Genomic DNA, 19,088 nt, shown 5'->3' with positions numbered 1-19,088 from the left:
GGTTCATGGTCAGAATCCTTTTTCTACAGTTGAAATGTCTAAAACTAGGAGGCATACATTTAAGGTGTTGGGGGGAAAGTTCACAGGAAGGTTAAGATGAAGGTTAAGATTATTTTTACACAGAGAGTGGTAGGAGTCTGGAATGCGCTGCCAGGAGAGGTGGTGGAGGCGGATACAATAGGGGCATTTAAGAGACTTTTATAAGTGCATGAGTATGCAAAGCTTGGAGGGTTATGGACCAAGGGCAAGCAGAAGCAATTAGTTTAATTTGGCATCATGATTGGCACAACATCGTGGGCCATAGGGCCCGTTCCTGTGCGGTTCAATTTGGTGTTTATGACTCTGTTGCATGTAAATACCCTTCAGTTAGAATTTCCACATTGAGCTCTGGGTTTTATCACTTCACTCTGTGCATCCAGATTCTCCTGTGGGATTTGTTGCTCTGCTGCTTTTATCACATTCTGCTCTGTGTCTCCAGACTCTGCTCTGGGACCTATGACTTCAGACTCCAGGTGTCCAGACCCTGCTCTGGGATCTGTCACTTTGTTCCATGTCCCCAGACACTGCTCTGGGATCAGTCACTGAGCTCTGGGATCTGCCACCCTGCTCCGTGTCTCCAGGATCTGCTACCCTGCTCCGTGTCTCCAGGATCTGCTACCCTGCTCCGTGTCTCCAGGATCTGCCACCTGACTTCGTGTCTCCGGACAGCTCTCCAGCATCTGACATTCTGCTTTGGGATCTGGGATCTGTCAGTCCGTTCTGTGCCTCCGGGTCCCAGTCTGGGATCTGTCAGTCCGCTCCGTGCCTCTGGACCCCGGTCTGTGATCTGTGAGTCTGCTCCGTGCCTCCGGACCCCAGTCTGTGATCTGTGAGTCCGCTCCGTGCCTCCGGACCCCGGTCTGTGAGTCCGCTCCGTGTCTCCGGACCCCGGTCTGTGAGTCCGCTCCGTGCCTCCGGACCCCGGTCTGTGAGTCCGCTCCGTGCCTCCGGACCCCGGTCTGTGAGTCCGCTCCGTGCCTCCGGACCCCGGTCTGTGAGTCCGCTCCGTGCCTCCGGACCCCGGTCTGTGAGTCCGCTCCGTGCCTCCGGACCCCGGTCTGTGAGTCCGCTCCGTGCCTCCGGACCCCGGTCTGTGAGTTCGCTCCGTGCCTCCGGACCCCGGTCTGTGAGTCCGCTCCGTGCCTCCGGACACCAGTCTGTGATCTGTGAGTCCACTCCGTGCCTCCGGACCCCGGTCTGTGAGTCCGCTCCGTGCCTCCGGACCCCGGTCTGTGAGTCCGCTCCGTGCCTCCGGACCCCGGTCTGTGAGTCCGCTCCGTGCCTCCAGACCCCGGTCTGTGAGTCCGCTCCGTGCCTCCGGACCCCGGTCTGTGAGTCCGCTCTGTGCCTCCGGACCCCGGTCTGTGAGTCCGCTCCGTGCCTCCGGACCCCGGTCTGTGAGTTCGCTCCGTGCCTCCGGACCCCGGTCTGTGAGTCCGCTCCGTGCCTCCTCACCCCGATCTGGGATCTGTGAGTCCGCTCCGCGCCTCCGGACCCCGGTCTGTGAGTCCGCTCCGCGCCTCCGGACCCCGGTCTGTGAGTCCGCTCCGTGCCTCCGGACCCCGGTCTGTGAGTCCGCTCCGTGCCTCCGGACCCCGGTCTGTGAGTCCGCTCAGTGCCTCCGGACCCCGGTCTGTGAGTCCGCTCAGTGCCTCCGGACCCCGGTCTGTGAGTCCGCTCCGTGCCTCCTCACCCCGGTCTGGGATCTGTGAGTCCGCTCCGCGCCTCCGGACCCCGGTCTGTGAGTCCACTCCGTGCCTCCGGACCCCGGTCTGTGAGTCCGCTCCGTGCCTCTGGACCCCGGTCTGTGAGTCCGCTCCGTGCCTCCGGACCCCGGTCTGTGAGTCTGCTCCGTGCCTCCGGACCCCGGTCTGTGAGTCTGCTCCGTGCCTCCGGACCAGGGTCTGTGAGTCAGCTCCGTGCCTCCGGACCAGGATCTGTGAGTCCACTCCGTACTCCGGATCCCGGTCTGTGAGTCCGCTCCGTGCCTCCGGACCAGGGCTGTGAGTCTGCTCCGTGACTCCGGACCCCGGTCTGTGATCTGTGAGTCCGCTCCGTGCCTCCGGACCCCGGTCTGTGAGTCCGCTCCGTTCCTCCGGACCAGGGTCTGTGAGTCCGCTCCGTACTCCGGATCCCGGTCTGTGAGTCCGCTCCGTGCCTCCGGACCCCGGTCTGTGATCTGTGAGTCCGCTCCGTGCCTCCGGACCCCGGTCTGTGAGTCCGCTCCGTTCCTCCGGACCAGGGTCTGTGAGTCCGCTCCGTGCCTCCGGACCCCGGTCTGTGATCTGTGAGTCCGCTCCGTGCCTCCGGACCCCGGTCTGTGAGTCCGCTCCGTGCCTCCGGACCCCGGTCTGTGATCTGTGAGTCCGCTCCGTGCCTCCTGGACTCCAGCCCATGTTTTCCGCCTGAGCCTGGGGGAAGTTGTTTGGCTTTGGGTTGGGGGGGGGGTGGGGGGAAGCCTCTCGGATCCGGGAAACGGGGAGAGCCGCCGCCGCCGCGGGAGGAGGAGAATCGAGAGGCCGGTTCCGGGGCCCCGCACTGTCGGCTCAGAGACCAGCCCGTGTCCCCCCGCCAAACCACCCGCTCCCCCCGCCCACCCTCCCACCCCGGTATCGGGGCCGAGCCCCCGGGTGCCTGCCGATGGCCGCGATCCGGTGAAGGCGGCCACCCCCCGGTTCTGTCCCGGGAAGAGGCCGCTCTCCTCCCCCGTGAGGGGGGGGATCTCCCCCCGCCGAGCTGCCGGGAGACCCCCCCGGAGCCCGTCACCGGGTAAGTGAGCACCACGGCGGGGGTAGGCCCGGGCCCGGGGCCTCGGGAAATCTCTTTGTTCACCGCCGGGACCCGGGAGATTCCGGGGGGTGGGTGGGGGCGGCTCGATCCGTACAGCCCCCTCCAATCCGGGGGGTGGTGGGGTTAACAGTGTTTGTGGGGACAGGCGGGAGTTGGGGAGGGGCGGGGACACGGAGATCCGCGCGGGGGCGGAAGGCCCGGCTTCAGTCCCTGGCCCTCGGCTCAGCGGCCGCCGGCACATGGTGAGGGGGAGGCGGACAGACACACGGGGGCGGTGGGGGCTGTTTACACTTACCCCCCCAGACACAGACACAGACACAGACACACTTACACACGCCCCCCACCCCCATGCGCGCACACGCCCAACCCCCACACTCACCCCCCCCACACGCGCACACCCCCCCCCACACGCGCACACCCCCCCCCACACGCGCACCCCCCCCCCCACACGCGCACACCCCCCCCCACACGCGCACCCCCCCCCCCACACGCGCACACCCCCCCCACACGCACACACCCCCCACCCCCACCACCCCTGTGCGCACACCCACCATCCCACCCCCCACCCCCGCGCGCGCGCACACCCCACCCCCCCACACACAAGCCCACCCCCACCGCCCCATGCGCACACCATACCCACCACCCCCCCCCCCCACGCACACCCCCCCCAACACACACACACACACACACCTCACACACAAGCCCACCCTTTCGGCGCGCGCACTTACCACCCCCCACACACAAGCCCCTCACCCCCCCCGCGCAATCCCCACCGCCCCGCGCACGCAACCGCACCCCACCACCCCACCCGCGCGCACACACCCACCACTCCCCGCGCACACACCCCACACACAAGCCCACCCCCAGGCGCGTGCACCCTCCACCCCCGCGCGCGCACTTACCACCCACCACGCCCCCCACACCCACCACTCCCCCCACACACACTCACCCCCAGGCGCACGCACCCCCCACCCCCCGCGCGTGCACCCCCAAACGCCACACACACACCCTGCGCGCGCCCCCCACGCGCGCACACCACACACAAGCCCACCCCCAGGCACGCGCACGCCCCACCCCCCCGCGCGCTCACAACCCCTACCCCCCTGCGCGCACACCCACTCCCCTCAACCCCACCCCCACGCGTGCACACACCCCCCAGCCCCCCACACACCCCCCTCACCCCCCCTCACCCCCCCTCACCCCCCCTCACCCCCCCACACCCCCCCACACCCCCCCACACAGACACCCCAGCCCCCGCCAGACACACACACACGCCCGCGCGCACGCCCCCCACTCCCCCCGCGCGCACGCCCCCCCACTCCCCCCGCGCGCACGCCCCCCACCCCCCCGCACGCTAACCCCCACACCCCCGCGCGCTAACCCCCTACCCCCCTGTGCGCACACCCACTCCCCTCAACCCCACCCCCACGCGCGCGCACCCCCCCACACACACCCCCCCCGCCCCCCCACACACTCCCCCCCGCCCCCCCACACACTCCCCCCCGCCCCCCCACACACACCCCCCCGCCCCCCACACACACCCCCCCACACACACCCCTCCCGCCCCCCCACACACACCCCTCCCGCCCCCCCACACACACCCCTCCCGCCCCCCCACACACCCCCCCCACACACACCCCCCCACACCCCCACACACACCCCCCCCAACCCCCACACACCCCCCCCAACCCCCACACACACACACCCCCCCACCTGCCAGACACTCACAGACACCCCCACCCGCCCCACACACCCCCCCACCCCCCACAGACCCCCCCACCCCCCACACACACCCCCACACACACCCCCCCACCCCCCCACCCCCCCCACCTGCCAGACACTCACGGACACCCCAACCCCCCCCCCCCCACACCCCCCCCCCACCCCCCCCCCACCCACCCCCCACCCCCCCACCCACCCCCCCACCCCCCCACCCCCCCCCCCACACCCCCCCACACCCCCCCACACCCCCACACACCCCCACACACCCCCACACCCCCCCACACACAGACACCCCACCCCCCTCCAGACACACACACACGCCCGCAAACCCGCACGCCCCCCACTCGCCCCGCGCGCACGCCCCCCACTCGCCCCGCGCGCACGCCCCCCCACTCGCCCCGCGCGCACGCCCCCCACTCGCCCCGCGCGCACGCCCCCCACTCGCCCCGCGCGCGCGCGCACCCCCCCGCGCATACCCACCCCTCCGCAACCCCACCCCCACGCGCGCGCACCACACTCCCCACATACACTCACCCCCCCACATACACTCACCCCCCCACATACACTCACCCCCCACATACACACTCTCCACCCCCCACACACAGACACCCCAAACCCCCCCACACACACAACCCCACCCCCACGCGCACACGCCCCCACACACACCCCCCCCACACACACACTCCCCCCCCCTCCCCCCCACGCACCCCCCCGTCCCCCCCACGCACCCACACCCCCACCCCCATGCGCGCGCACTCCCACACCCGCACATGCACCCGCCCCCCCGCACACGCTCCAACGCTCGCGCACACCCACACTCGCCCCAACGTTCGCGCCCCCCCTTCCCACGCGCACACCCGACACACCGCCTGCACGTACACACCCATCCCCCCTCCATGCACGCACGCACGCACCCCCACTCTCACATCCTTGCCATGCCCTCCCTTTCCCGCACGACCCCTCCCCCCCCCACTGTCTCCCCTCCTCGCACGCCCTCCCTATTGCGCCCCCCCAGCTCCTCACCACACACCTCCCCTCCCCACCACAACCCCCCTTCATATTCTTCCCCTTCCCCGTGCGCCCCCCCCAACCCCTCCGTTGCCCGTTTTCCACTGCATCCCTTGTCCCCGTTGCCCTTTGGCCCCGATCTTCCCCCACCCTATTATGCCGATACTTTCCCTTTCCCCTGCCTTGCCTGCTGTGGTCTCTTCCCCCTCCCCCTGTCCTGTTTCTACACCCATCCTCTGCCCACCTCCTATTCACTTTACGTGCCCTTGCAAGCAATTTTAATCGTTACTTATTTTGTTGTGGAAGTGATCTGTTTTGTTGTTGTTGATTGGGAGCTTGTTGTTTGTCACTCATTGTTTTGTTTCTTACACTACGATGTGTTCTGCAGTATGGCTAGCCTGTTGGAGTCTGACTTTCTTCAGATGTGCATGAAGCAGTAAACAGTACCTTGGTATATGTGTTATTTATATCTTTAAAACATATTGATCACACGTTTGAGTTTCAGGTAGCCATTGCCACAAAAAGATTTGTTGGCAGCAAGTTGAAATAGAGGACATCTTGATTAATTTTACGGTTTCTCATACTCTGGCAGCATTTTGTGTGGTGGATGCCTGTGCTCTGGGTATTGGTTGTCATTGAATAAAAGTCAAACTTGAGGAATGTCTGTTTGGGGTTTTTGATAATAACATGCTGAATAAAATCGGCTGTTACTTCTGGATTTGGATAAACCCCACAGGCAACTGTGTTTTGTTTTGTCTCCACATGAACTTCAGTTGGAACCGGGTTTTTCCTATGACTGGTTTTTTTCACTGTTTGCCGATAGTTTTTCTCACACGGTAACCTTGCTTTGATAGTCAGGGTCGTTAATCCTTCATCAGTGATGCCTTCCTATGTCAAATGTGTGAACTGTGTTGGCTGATTTCCATGATATCTCCAGCGGTCAAACTGTAGGGCAGGTTTGCCAGTGTGTGTTGTACAGTGTAAGCTGATTTCAGAGGGAACAGTACAGTCATGTCCAAGTGACACAGATTAATGAGCAATTGCCCATCTACATTCAGTAATCAGATGAGGACAGGTATAGGCGTTGCAAGGATACTTCCTGCAGCAAAATATTTGAGTCGCTGCAAACCGTCAAAGACCACTTTGTGTATGACCACTTCTGCGATCGTATTGAAGTGACAAATAAACACTTGTGTGGTTGCAACACACCGGTGGTCAGTAATTTTAAGAAATAGGTGGTATGGGGGTAAAATAATGGGGTGACATGGTGGCTCAGTGGTTTTCACCATCGCCTTTCAGGGACCCAAGTTCCATTCCACCCACGGGCACTTGTGTGTTTCGAGTTTGCACGTTCTCCCTCTCTCTGCTTGGATCCAACGATATGCAAGTTATTTGCATTGGCCACGCTAAATTGCCCCATAGTGTCCAGGGATGTGCACATTAGGTGGATTAGCCATGGCAAATGCACAGTCACAGAGATGGGATGGTCATAGTCTTGTAGTGGTTGCTCAGTGTGTGGTGCAAGATATTCTGTCAAACGTATATTCAACTTTGTCTTCAGATTCCAAGCCTTGTTTTCTCAATGGAGTGAGGGCCTGTATGGTGGGCTGTTTCACATTCAGAAAGAATAAATTGTTAGCGTTTTCATTGAAAATGTGACTGAGGATGTTCTTTTCAATGGCAAGTATTATACTATATCCTGCCTTGTTGCAAGATGATTATTAGAAAATGTTTGAATACAGAAATAGATTTGGTTAGGTATTAGTTTTCTACAGCTTTGGGTTTGGTGTGTTTGGTATGATAGATTCAACTTGTGGCAGTGGAAAAGAAAGTTGGACTCTCTTTAAGTTATTTATTTCTTGTCTTATTCTAAGTTAATGTGAATGGCGCCACGTACATACAGTGAAGGTACACACTTTTCACTATTTTTTACATTGAATAAATGTGACAATAAATGATTCAATTCAATTCAATTCAATCTTGCCTGCCTGGAGCCCTTAACAGGAAGGAGATTATTTTTATTCATTCATGGAACATGGGCTTACTGGCTGGCCAGTACCCCTGGTTGCCCTTGAGAACGTGGTGGCGATCTGCTGCCCTGAGCTGTTGCAGTCCACATGCTGTAGATCGACCCACAATGTCCTTGGGGAAGGAATTCTGGGGATTTGACCCAGCAACTGTGAAAGACTGATATTTTTCCAAGTCAGGATGGTGAGTAGCTTGAAGGCAATCTTGCAAGCGGTGGTATTCCCCTTTATCTGCTGCCATTGCTCTTCTAGACGAAAGTGGTTGAAAGGTGCTATCTAAGGATCTTTGGTGAATTTCTTGATTGGGCAGTATTGAGGAACAGAATGCAAACTAACCAAGAAAAGAGTTATCGAAGATTTAGGTTGCTTGGATTTGAGCTGTGTGTAGAAGTTGTCTTTACAGGATTGGAAGTACTTGCAATCCTTTCCAAAAGGTATTAAAAGATATTGGTATTTACTGATTTAAGCCACATGAAAACTGAGACTCAGTCAATTAATATTGATGAATGCTATCTACTATGGTGAAGAATAATTTGGAAGGAAAATAGGTTGCCCTGAGCTTAGATTTGAGTACATACAATGTTATTATTATCAAGTAAAGGGGTTGAAAATGTCAAAGCTGTATAGGATGTTGCCTGGTCTCGAGGGCATTGGCTATGAGGAAAGGTTAAAAAGACTCGGAATGTTTATAATGGAAGGGCGCTGAGAGAACACCTGATAGGGTGGCTAGTCAGCTTAGAACATACAGCACAGTACAGGCCTTTTGGCCCACAGTGTTGTGCCAAACTTTTACCCTAAACCTAAGGTCTCTCTAACCTCCACCCCTACCTTATACTATCATCCATATGCCTATCTAACAGCTGATTAAATGCCCCTAATGACGCTGACTCCACTGACCTCTCTGGCAATGCATTCCACGCCCCTACCACACTGAGTAAAGAACCTACCTCTGATGCCTCCCCTATATCGACCTCCACTCACTTTAAAACTATGCCCCCTTGTAATAGCTACCTCCACCTAGGAAAAGATCTCTAACTGTTCGCTCTGTCTATACCTCTGATCATTTGTACACTTCTATCAAGTCACCTCTCATCCTTCGTCGTTTTAAAGAGAAAAGCTTCAGCACTCTCAACCTTTCCTCGTAAGACCTTCCCTCCATTCAGGGCAACATCCTGGTAAATCTCCTCTGCACCTTTTCCAACTGTCCCACGCCTTTCTTGTAATGAGGCGACCAGAACCGGACACAATACTCTAGATGTGGCCGAACTGGGGTTTAGTATAGCTGGAGCATAACTTCATGGCTGTTGAACTCAATCCCTCTAATGATAGCTAGCACACCATACCCTTTCTTCACAACGCTATCCACCTGGGTGGCAGCTTTCATGGAATTGTGGACATGAACCCCAAGATCCCTCTGCTCTTCCACACTGCTTTTTCCCAGGGTTGAAGTTTCAGTTACAAGGGGGTACAGGTTCAAGGTGAGAGGGCAAAAGTTTAAGGGAGATGTGCGAGGAAACGTTTTCATGCAGAGAGTAGTAGGAGACTGGATTGCACTGCCAGAGGAGGTGGTGGAAGAAGGCAAACTGGTGACATTTAAGAGCGGTCTGGATGGTTACATGAACAGGTAGGGAATAGAAATACATGGACCTAATTTGTACAGTGGTTTGTATTTTTTGTTCAGCCAAGGCATGATGATTGGCACAGGCTCAGAGGACTGAAGGGCCAGTTCCTGCACTGTACTTTGCTTTTGATCTTTTGCTATTGTTTAAAAGAAATCACAGAAGCACCTTAGGTCATCTCCAAAGTTGCAATGCAAGTTGATGACCACAGAATCCTCATGTTCAAAAACAATGCAGATGATAACAGAGTAATGCAGAAAATAAATGCTCTCAGTTGTGAAGCTGCACATTTAATGGTTAACGGGGGAATATTAGAAGGTAAAATGAAGACAGTCAAACGAGAACAAAGTTTGCACTTGCTGCAGGAGAGACAGAAGCAGCGAGTAGTAATTACAGAGTCATGCTTCTTGCCTGGAATGAATAAGCCAACATTGAAGTCACCTGGAAACTAGATAGGCGTTAGTTCCAAAATATTTACCAGACATAAAATGTAATGTTGATCACATTGGTCAAGTGAGGAGGAACTGAAACTAGTGGAGAAAATGATCCAAAAGGTCAGTCTTCTGTTTGGAAGAACTAGTAGTTTTGGCCTGAAATGTTGACTTTCCAGCTCCTTGGATGCTGTCTGAGCAACTCTGCTTCACCAGCCCCATATCTATTGACACTATTAACTGAGCTGGACTCAAGAAAAGTGGGGGGAAAAAAGGGATTGAAGTTTCAAGAAATAATGGTAAGGAGCCAGAAGAACGAGAAGAGGTCTGAATACGTTGTGGAATTGAAACAACTCAAACTAATATGAGTGTCCTGCTGCGTGCTGGATTGATCAAGACAAAACGTGTGAAATGAAGAATTATCTTTTGAAGTGGCTGCAAGAATGAATGAGGAAACAGTGGCCATGTCTGAAGGTTGATGGATGAGAGTGCCTGGAATGAAAACTGGCAAAAGTTTGAGATACAGCACAAAGCATGTTAATGAGAATCAAGTTGGATGAATGTTTAGAGGTTGTCGACTGATAGCAGATTTTGAATTGAATTTGAACACTAAATTGGCTTTACCAAGGTGGGTTAGTGCAAGTTATTGCTCTGATCCATTGTGCTGATCTGTTAAAGCACCAACAGCTTGTAATTTTAGAGTTATGTTATTCCCAATGATTTGAAGTAAATTTTATTGAACTGCGATATATTTTATTTACATTGATAATCAAAGTGCCTAGCTTTCATGAAATGTATAATTTAAAATGACTTGCCTTCTTTCCCACTTGGAAATATTGCCTGTTGTCATGCTATGAATCCTGAATGGGGAAAATAAGCCAATATCACATGTATGTCGTGTCCGCAATCTCTCCTGTATCTTTAGGGCAGTGGGAGGGAAGTGTTTGCATTGTTTTGAATACCCATTCAGGTACCATTTTGAAAACTCATAATTTTGTTGTTTTAGTCAGTTCAGTAGAAGTTCAGTCTTGGCCCCTATTGAACAGTTTGATCATGTTAGAGCATCAGCAGTTCCATTTGGGAATTCCTTCTGGGCAGGGATCATTTCCTGAATACAAGATCTGTGACTGTGCCCTCAGTAGAAGCAACCAGAAGTGTCTCCTTATTGGGCGGAGATAATTTCAACAAAGTTACCTAGCACTTTGTGCTGGCTTTGGGGTAGTACTTCAACTGAATGATTCCCCAGTGGTATTTTCTTTATTAAACACAGTCCTTTATTTTCTTAATGCACTAAGACTGGTTTATGCTATTTTGTTCTTTTTGGTCTTTGAAATTGCCTCCGACCCGACGTCCCTATACCGCTCCAATTCTGGCAGTGCAGTTTCCTTTGATCCACCATTTATGGCTGTGCTTTCAATGGCCCGTGCCTTAAACCCAGCAATTCTAAACCATCACCACACTGCCTCCCAAACTTGCTCCTTCTTTCAGACACTGCCTAAGACTTACTGCTTAGGCCAATCTTTTGGACCTCTGATTTCGTGTCATCTTGTGGCGTAGTTTGAATTTTATTGTGAAGCACCATAAGAGGTTTTATTACATTCAAGGCACAATATAAGTGGAAGATGGTTATTTATAGTTTTCCATTGTCTTTTTTCCATTTGCCTGATCGCTGTGGGATGTATGGGCCTTGGGGGATGTGTACCTGCCTCTAGGGAAATGCAAAGTGACTGGGCTGTTATTGGGAACTGCCTGTGGAATATGTGATACCGAGGAGGTGTGAGGTGACCTTACTGTTTGTTTGAACACTTGTTTGGTTGAGCATCAGCTGCACTGTGTATTTTATCTGGATTCTGCGAAGGGCCTTGGACCTTGGAGCCAAGATACAGCTGCTGAACTCAACATCAGTATCCCTTCAACCACTGAGAAATATACTTGCATGTGAAAATAAAGCATTTATATAGCTGTTTGTCTAACTATAGGAAGTCCCAAACTGTTTTAAAGCCAACGTCGTGCTCTTGAAATGTGTTTACTGTTGTGGGAAATATGACAGAAAATTTGCGTGCCATATATCAAACAGCAATTATGTAAATCTCTGGAAAGCTTTTGTGTAGTGTGTTGAAGGACAGATGTGGGCCTGTACACATCCTGTGACAGACTGTTGACAGTGCCTGAATGATCTAATTGTGTGATGTTTTAGTAACCCCTCAGTGTTGAGAGGTTTGGCATGGTGGCTATGTCGGACTGTTGGAAATGGGCAGCCCTGGCAGCCTCTGTGACACAATCCATCTGTTGTCCCTTCAGGTGACCAATGGCTGTAGCATTCTGTGTAATGGGAGCAATGGTTGAGAAACAAGCAGCTAACCTTCATCTTCCAACCCTATGCACGCATCATTACAAAGTCCAAGCAATAAAAGAGTTGCGGTGTTATGGAGAGCACTCTAATGTCTTGAGATGCTGTCTGTAGCAGATTTATTATTCTCCTGTCAGTGTAAATTCTGACCCAGATTTAAATGGTTCTCATTTCCAGGCTGTGCTGTTCATTTACCTGAGTAATGTTCAGGATGTCAAAAACCATCTTGCAAATAGACGCAAACAGGAATATTGCAGATGTTTGGGGATTGAATATTTTTTTAAAAAGTGCAATCTTAGGTAGCAATCTCTCTTTAAGCAAGGAGAGCTCTTTCACCTGTTGACCTTCAGACTGTGCTGTGCATTTTTTCATGTACTGACTAGGACAAGTAATTTGTTGTTTCCAAATAGTGCATGGATGACTGTGTTGAACCTCTGTCAAGGGAGTTCCTTTGTGTTTGTCGAGCATTGTCTTCACTCAGGCAGAAGGTGCTGTCATCTCCTGTGTGATATGATCCATCTGTTGCTCAGCGTTCAGAAGCTGCCTGTAAAAACGGGAGAAGGTTTTGATTGCTTTCTGAACACCATCCGGACTGCCTATTTGAGATGCGCAGATTCCGTGGAAATGCAGCATTTTCTGATATGAGTACATTGATTGTAAATGCTTAAGTTGCTGATTGGCAAGATGTGGAGCAACCATCGAGGCAAAACAAAGAACTGCTATTTAGATTTTCAATGGAGAGTCTGCAGCATGTCCTTGGGAATTCCAGGGATCACCATATTTCTGTTTGAGATTGGATTCTGAAGTTTGAGTCTTGATTGGCTCCATACTCAGTATTGGTTGCATCCTAAGCAATGTAGTTTTAATACTGATTTTCCTTTGGATGCATGATTGCAGGTTGCATTGTGGTATTTAAGGGCAATATATTGTTCCTCTTTAATTAAAGTGCAGAATTAGAGGAGAAATTGGCACTGAATCAAAATGGTCAGACTAGTAGAGGTGGAATGGGCTGAATGACCTCTTTTGACACTTTCTAACAATCCTGTGATGCAAAACAAACAAAATGTTGGTTTTTAAGCAGAAGATAGGGTGGGGGTGGCGGGTGAAGGAGTAAACGATAGATGGAGATGTGGCCGAAGAGAGAGAAGAATAGTTGGGCAGATAAAGGTGTGGATAATGATCTGGCTAGGAGGGTGAACAGTTGTTAATGGAGACAAACCTCTATTTTCCTAGTTACCAGCATCAGTTCTGAGGAAGGGTCACCAGATCGGAAACACTAATTTGGTTGCTCGTCGTAGATGCTGCCAGACCTGTTGAGCTTTTCCATGCTTTTGTTTCCGATTTACAGCATCCTCTGTTTTTTTTTGGTTTTTATTAGGTGTCAATTTCATTTTTGTTTATTTGCCCCTGTTCCCCCAAAAAAGGATGTCTCAGCAGTGAAGGGAATGATAGCTTGTGGCTGCCAAGGAGATCTTTGCAGTAACGAGGTATTTTGTTAACATTTTATTTAACTCTGGATGATGTTTTGTTTTGTTTTACTTTGCTTTGTTGTTCTTTAAAAGGCAGGTCCAGATTGAGTTGAACCTTGAAAAAAAGACTGATCTTATAAATATTTATTTGTTTCTTTTTAGCTTCTCTATTTAAATCATTTGTACCCACCCTTGTTTTCCCCCACCCCTCTGTCTATAACCCTGTCTATTTTAAGGGGGAAGGTAACTGCTGTTCCAGGAGCTGGGATGTGTACAGTATATTTTTCTGAATTGACTCTTTTCAGTTCTCTGGAGAGCACCTGGCTTTGGAAAGTTTTTTAACGGTGGAATTCTGACCTTGGCCAAAGTCCAAGTTATTGTCATTCGGAATTAGAACCGTTTCTAAGCTGCCATTTTCCAAAATACAATGGCAGGTTATATATTTAAATTGCTTGCTGCTTCAACACAAGAAATACAGTGTGTGGTACTCTGAATTTTTAAAATGATTTTTCATGGGTTGAGGGTTTCACTGACTATACCAGGATCTGTTATCCATCCCTAGTTGCCGTGGAGAAGGTGGTGCTGATCTATCTCTTTGAACCAGTGCAGACCATGTGGTGCAGGAACACACTGAATGGCATTTGGTAGGGAGTTCAAGATTTTGACCTAGCAATACTGAAGAAACAGCGATATATTTCAAGGTCAGGATTTTGTGGATTTGTGTTTTCAAAATGAACTACAGGCAAAATTGATTTACCAAATTGCCCACAATTCAGGTTTCCAATTTTCTCTGCTGCTTTTTGTTTTACCCAGTCTTGGTTACGTGCTTACTTTTTGCTTGAGTTTTTCCATAATAAAGAACTAGATGTTACATATTAGGTTGGTGTGAACCTTTTTCATCTCTGGTACCCTGCAGGTCAGCAGTTCTGGTGAACTTTGACACACACTGACCCTTGCCCTAATGTGCAATTTCACTGAGTGATTGGTGTGGGAAGGGTAAAAAAGAATGCAACAGGTTGAAACCGAGGCAGCTTTCTTAGCCAGGCATTAACCAGTTTTAATAAGTGTTGTTCATAATGTGCAGCTGATTGCTTACTAACTGCATAACTCAACCCATTGTATGCTTTTTGAACTAGAGTGCATTTACACTGCTTGGTCATTTTAAATGTGCTTTGGCTTAACTATGAAATTATACATGTGTACACTGTAATATTAAATGAAAATAAATAACATAGATCATGTTGTTTCATCACATCACGCAGTAGGAATTATCCAGATCAGCAACTGACAGAAAACCTTTCAGCCTGTCTTGTACTATCCATCTAGATGGTATTGGTTGAGTGGGGGATATGCTGGGCCACGAGGTTGCAGATTGTTAGGGTACAGCTCTGCTGTTGATGACCAATAGCTGGATCTGTTTGAAATCTGTACCATTTAGCATGGTGTTAGTGCCACACAGCAGAATGGAGGGGCGGTATTCTCACTGTGAAGGTGGGACTTCATCTTCATCTTCACAAAGATTGTTCAGTGGTTACTGTTATTGATACTGTCATACACAGATGAATCTGGCAGTTGGTGAGAATGAATTGGTTCAAGTTCCATCTGGGTTATTTCACACCTGCTGCAGCTATGTCCTTTTAGAACTCAACCGGCTCAATCAGTGGTAGACTGCAAGAAATAGAAGCAGAACAAGGCCAAGAGTTAGTGCTGCTGTCTAATCATAGCTGATATGTTTCTCTGTGTCCTTTTCCTACCTTTTTCCCCCCATAACCTTTTGATCCCCTTATTAATCAAGAACCTATCTATCTCTGTCTTAAATACACTTAGTGACTTGGCCTCCACAGTCTTCTGTGGCAATGGCTAAGCAACTCTTGGTAGTGGGCATTGAAGTCTCCACCCAGAGTGCATTTTGTCCTTGCCGCACTCTACGCTTCCTCCAAATGTTGTTCAACGTGGAGGAGGACTGTTTCATTAGATGGGGGAGAACAGTATGAGTAAGTCTAGAGATTTACTTGTCCATGTTTAACCTGATGCCATGAAACTTCATTGACTCCAATGTTGAGGGCTTCCAGGGCAGTCCCCTCCTGATTATATACTACTGTGCTGCCATCTCTGCTGGGTCTATCATGCCACTGGGACAAGAACTATCCAGGGATGGTGATGTCTGGTATGATTTGGTGAATATGACTACCTCAGGCCGTTGCTTTACTAGTCTATGAGACAGCTCTCCTAATTCTGGCACTAGGCCCACCCCAGATGTTAGTGGCAAGACTTTGCAAGGTTGAGAGGGCTGCTTTTGACTTTGATGCCAGGTGGTCTGTATGGTTTCATTTCTTTATTGAGACTGTGTAGTGATTGATACAATTGAGTAGCTTGCAAAGGCATTGAGAGTCAACCATATTGCTGTGGCTTGGGTCACATGGCCAGATCATGTGAGGTTGGCAGATTTCCTTTCCTAAAGGACATTAGTGAACCGGATAGGTTTTCTTTTTCTGGCAATCAACAATGGTTCATAGCCATCATAAGATTTTTAATTCCATATTTTTTAATTGAATTTAAATTCTACCATCTGTTGTGGTGGGATTCAGAAGACAGTCATCAGAACTTGAACTAATTTTCTGGATTAATAGACTAGAGATAATATCACTAGGCCATTGTCTTCCTGATAATTAGGGATGGGCAATAAAATGTTGGCCTAGTGACTGACATGTACATGCCACGAGCCATGGGAAAAAATGGTCAGTGATACAGGAGTATAGACCTAAAGTAATTGAAGGAAGTATTAGGGGAGCATTGAGGAAAGATCTCTTCATTCAGAAGATGTTAGATCACAAGATGTAGGAGCAGAGGTAGGCCACCGGGCCCATTGAGTTTGCTTTGCCATTCAGTGAGATAATGGCAGCATACTTAATGGAATAAACTTAACCTAACTCCAACAACCCTCTGTAATAAAGAATTCTACAGATTTACTACCTTTTGAAAGAGGAGATACCCCCTTACCTCTGTGCTTAACAGGGCAACAGCTTACTCAGACAATGCCCCCTGGTCCTGAACTCTTCCTGCAAAGAGGAACAATCTCTCCGCATCTACCCTGTCAAGCTCTCTAAATGTCTTGTGTATCAATAAGGGCATCTCTTATTCTTGTAAACTCTAATGAGTAGGTTACAAGTGCTATATCGCAAGGATCTGTTCTGGGTCCTTTTCTGTTTGTGATTTTTGTGAATGATTTGGATGTAGGAGTGGAAGGCTGGATTAGTAAGTTTGTGGACGATATGAAGATGTGTTGAGTTGTGGATGGAGGTCTGTTCTAGGTTACAAAGGGACAGTGATAGGATGCAGAGTTGGGCTGATGGAGTTTAACCCTGAAAAGTGTGCGGTGATTCATTTTGGAAGAACAAACTTGAAAGCAGAATGCAGGGTTAACGGAAAGATTTTAGCAGTGTGGAGGAGCAGAGAGATCTTGGGATTCATGTTCACAGTTTCCGGAAAGCTGCCACCCAGGTGGATAGAGTTGTTAAGAAGGAGTATGATGTGTCAGCTTTCATTAATAGAGGGATTGAGTTCAAGATCAGTGAAGCTATGCTCCAGCTATACAAAACTCAGGTATGGTCACATCTGGAGTATTGTGTCCAGTTCTGGTCACCTCATTACAGGAAAGATGTGGAAGCATTGGAAAAGATGCAGAGGAGATTTACCAGAATGTTGCCCTGAATGGAGGGAAGGTCTTACGAGGAAAGGTTGAGAGCACTATGGCTTTTCTCTTTAGAACAACGAAGGATGAGAGGTGACTTGATAGAGGTGTACAAAATGATCTGAGCTATAGATAGAGTATTCAGCCAGAGAGCTTTTCCTAGATGGAGGTAGCTATTAAGAGGGGGCATAGTTTTAAAGTGAGTGGAGGTAGATATCGGGGAGACGTCAGAGGTAGGCTCTTTACTCAGAGAGTGGTAGGGGCATGGAATGCATTGCCGGAGAGGTTAGTGGACTCGGCCTCATTAAGGGCATTTAATCAGCTGTTAGATAGGCATATGGATGATAGTATAAGGTAGGGGTGGAGGTTAGAGAGACCTCAGGTTTAGGGTAAAAGTTCGGCACAACATCATCGTGGGCCAAAGGGCTTGTACTGTGCTATGTTCTAGTACAGGCCTAACCTACTCAATCTCTCCTCAACACAATTCTCCATACTTAGGATGAACTCTGATCTGTTTCCAGTGCTGGTATATCTTTCTTTGGATAAGATGATCAAAGATGTTGACAGTGTTCCGAGTATGGTCTAACTGGTGCCTGTGTAGATTTAGTAATGTTATGAAACAGGGATAGCAAGTCAAGTCAAGTCAAATCAGCCTCAATACCCCTGGATTTGCAGCACAGTGAAATTAAAACATTCAATAACCCTCAATTGTCTAATTGTTCCTGACTAGACTTTATGAATAATAGATGTTGGACACCAATTTTGAATCAAAAATTAACAATGGTAATGTAACTTTAGTAGATCACAGAAACAGCAAGGTAATTAATTAATATCTCTGTAAGGCCTAATCTTCTTTGATCTTAAACTTCTCTCTCACTCAGGCAGACACAATCAAGGGATATATTAAAGAGAAAGTAATTGTGATTTTCTAGGTCAGTAAACAATTTCAAATAATAGATGCCAGGCCTTCAAAAATCTTTGGACAGTTGGTTGCTTACAGGCAAGTAGAGCTATATATCTTTGATTTCCGAAGTCACTGGCTAATCCAAACCATTTCAGCAGACATCTGTAAATATTAACTTTTTTTTACAGACTGGGATTCTTTTCTCAGAATATTCAACAATTCGATGGCTACATAGAGTCTACAGATGTTTACAAAAGTCACACATCTTCTGCCAAAACCAAGTCAGAACCGGTTCTCTCATTTTCCCTTCCCAGTCAACATTCTCCCTGGTCAGCTGGTTATTGCTCAGGCTCCCTTGATTGACCAATTCAATATCCAACTAGCTACCAGCCCTGAGCGTAGCAACCACTTGTGTTGGTTTGTTTACAGTCTCCTTCAGATCAGTCATTATTTTCCCGGCCAGTTCACAATAGAAACATTTGTCTTTGTTTTCTTCTCTTTTAAAACAAGCTGCTGGTCAATGTTCAATTCTTAACTTCAGCTCTCTGTTCTAAACCCCAAAAAAAGTACTGATGGCATCAACAGTAAGACTTCCCTTTTTTTAACTCCAGTAACTTTGAAATAAAGGCCAGCGTTCCATTTGCTTTCTTTTACCCACTGAACTTGAATTTTCACTTCTGTGATTCATCCATAAGGATCCCCCCATTCCCTCTTCCATTGCTTTCTGCAGTCTTTCAGCTTTTAAATATTACCCTGCTCTTCTTTTCCTCCCGCCAAAGTACATAATCTCCTTTTTCCTGCACTGTATTTCAACAGTCAAGTTTTTGTCCACTCATTTAACCCACCTGTGTTGCATTCCAGGCATTTCATCATTCTCACCACTTACCTTCCCACCTATTTTTTGTCATCCACAAATTTGGCGATAGTATATTTACTTTCCTCTATCTTGCCTTGAATATATAATAAATAATTGTGGCCATAGCATTGATCTCTGTGACACTCCACTAGTTACAAGTTGGCATCATGCATTGTCTCCTC

General features: G+C 49.8%; 1 protein-coding gene across 5 annotated transcripts in view; it reads left to right on the top strand.

The window, feature by feature from the left end:
* The window catches only part of LOC125446724 (zinc finger protein 609-like), a 263,833-nt gene that overhangs the window by 42,879 nt on the left and 201,866 nt on the right, over nt 1–19,088 (top strand). For 2 of the 5 annotated variants that reach the window (XM_048520478.2, XM_048520479.2), the window contains exon 1: nt 2,520–2,808. The exons of 2 other annotated variants lie outside the window; for them this stretch is intronic. The gene's annotated coding sequence lies outside the window, so the exon portion shown is untranslated. Of the gene's footprint in view, nt 1–2,518; nt 2,809–19,088 lie in introns of those variants that run through there. One more of the 5 variants, XM_048520480.2, reaches the window with a different exon arrangement.

The sequence above is a fragment of the Stegostoma tigrinum genome, chromosome 36 (genome assembly GCF_030684315.1).
Source record: "Stegostoma tigrinum isolate sSteTig4 chromosome 36, sSteTig4.hap1, whole genome shotgun sequence".
NCBI classification, from domain to species: Eukaryota; Metazoa; Chordata; class Chondrichthyes; order Orectolobiformes; family Stegostomatidae; genus Stegostoma; species Stegostoma tigrinum.
This window is presented reverse-complemented; position numbering and strand designations above follow the sequence as displayed.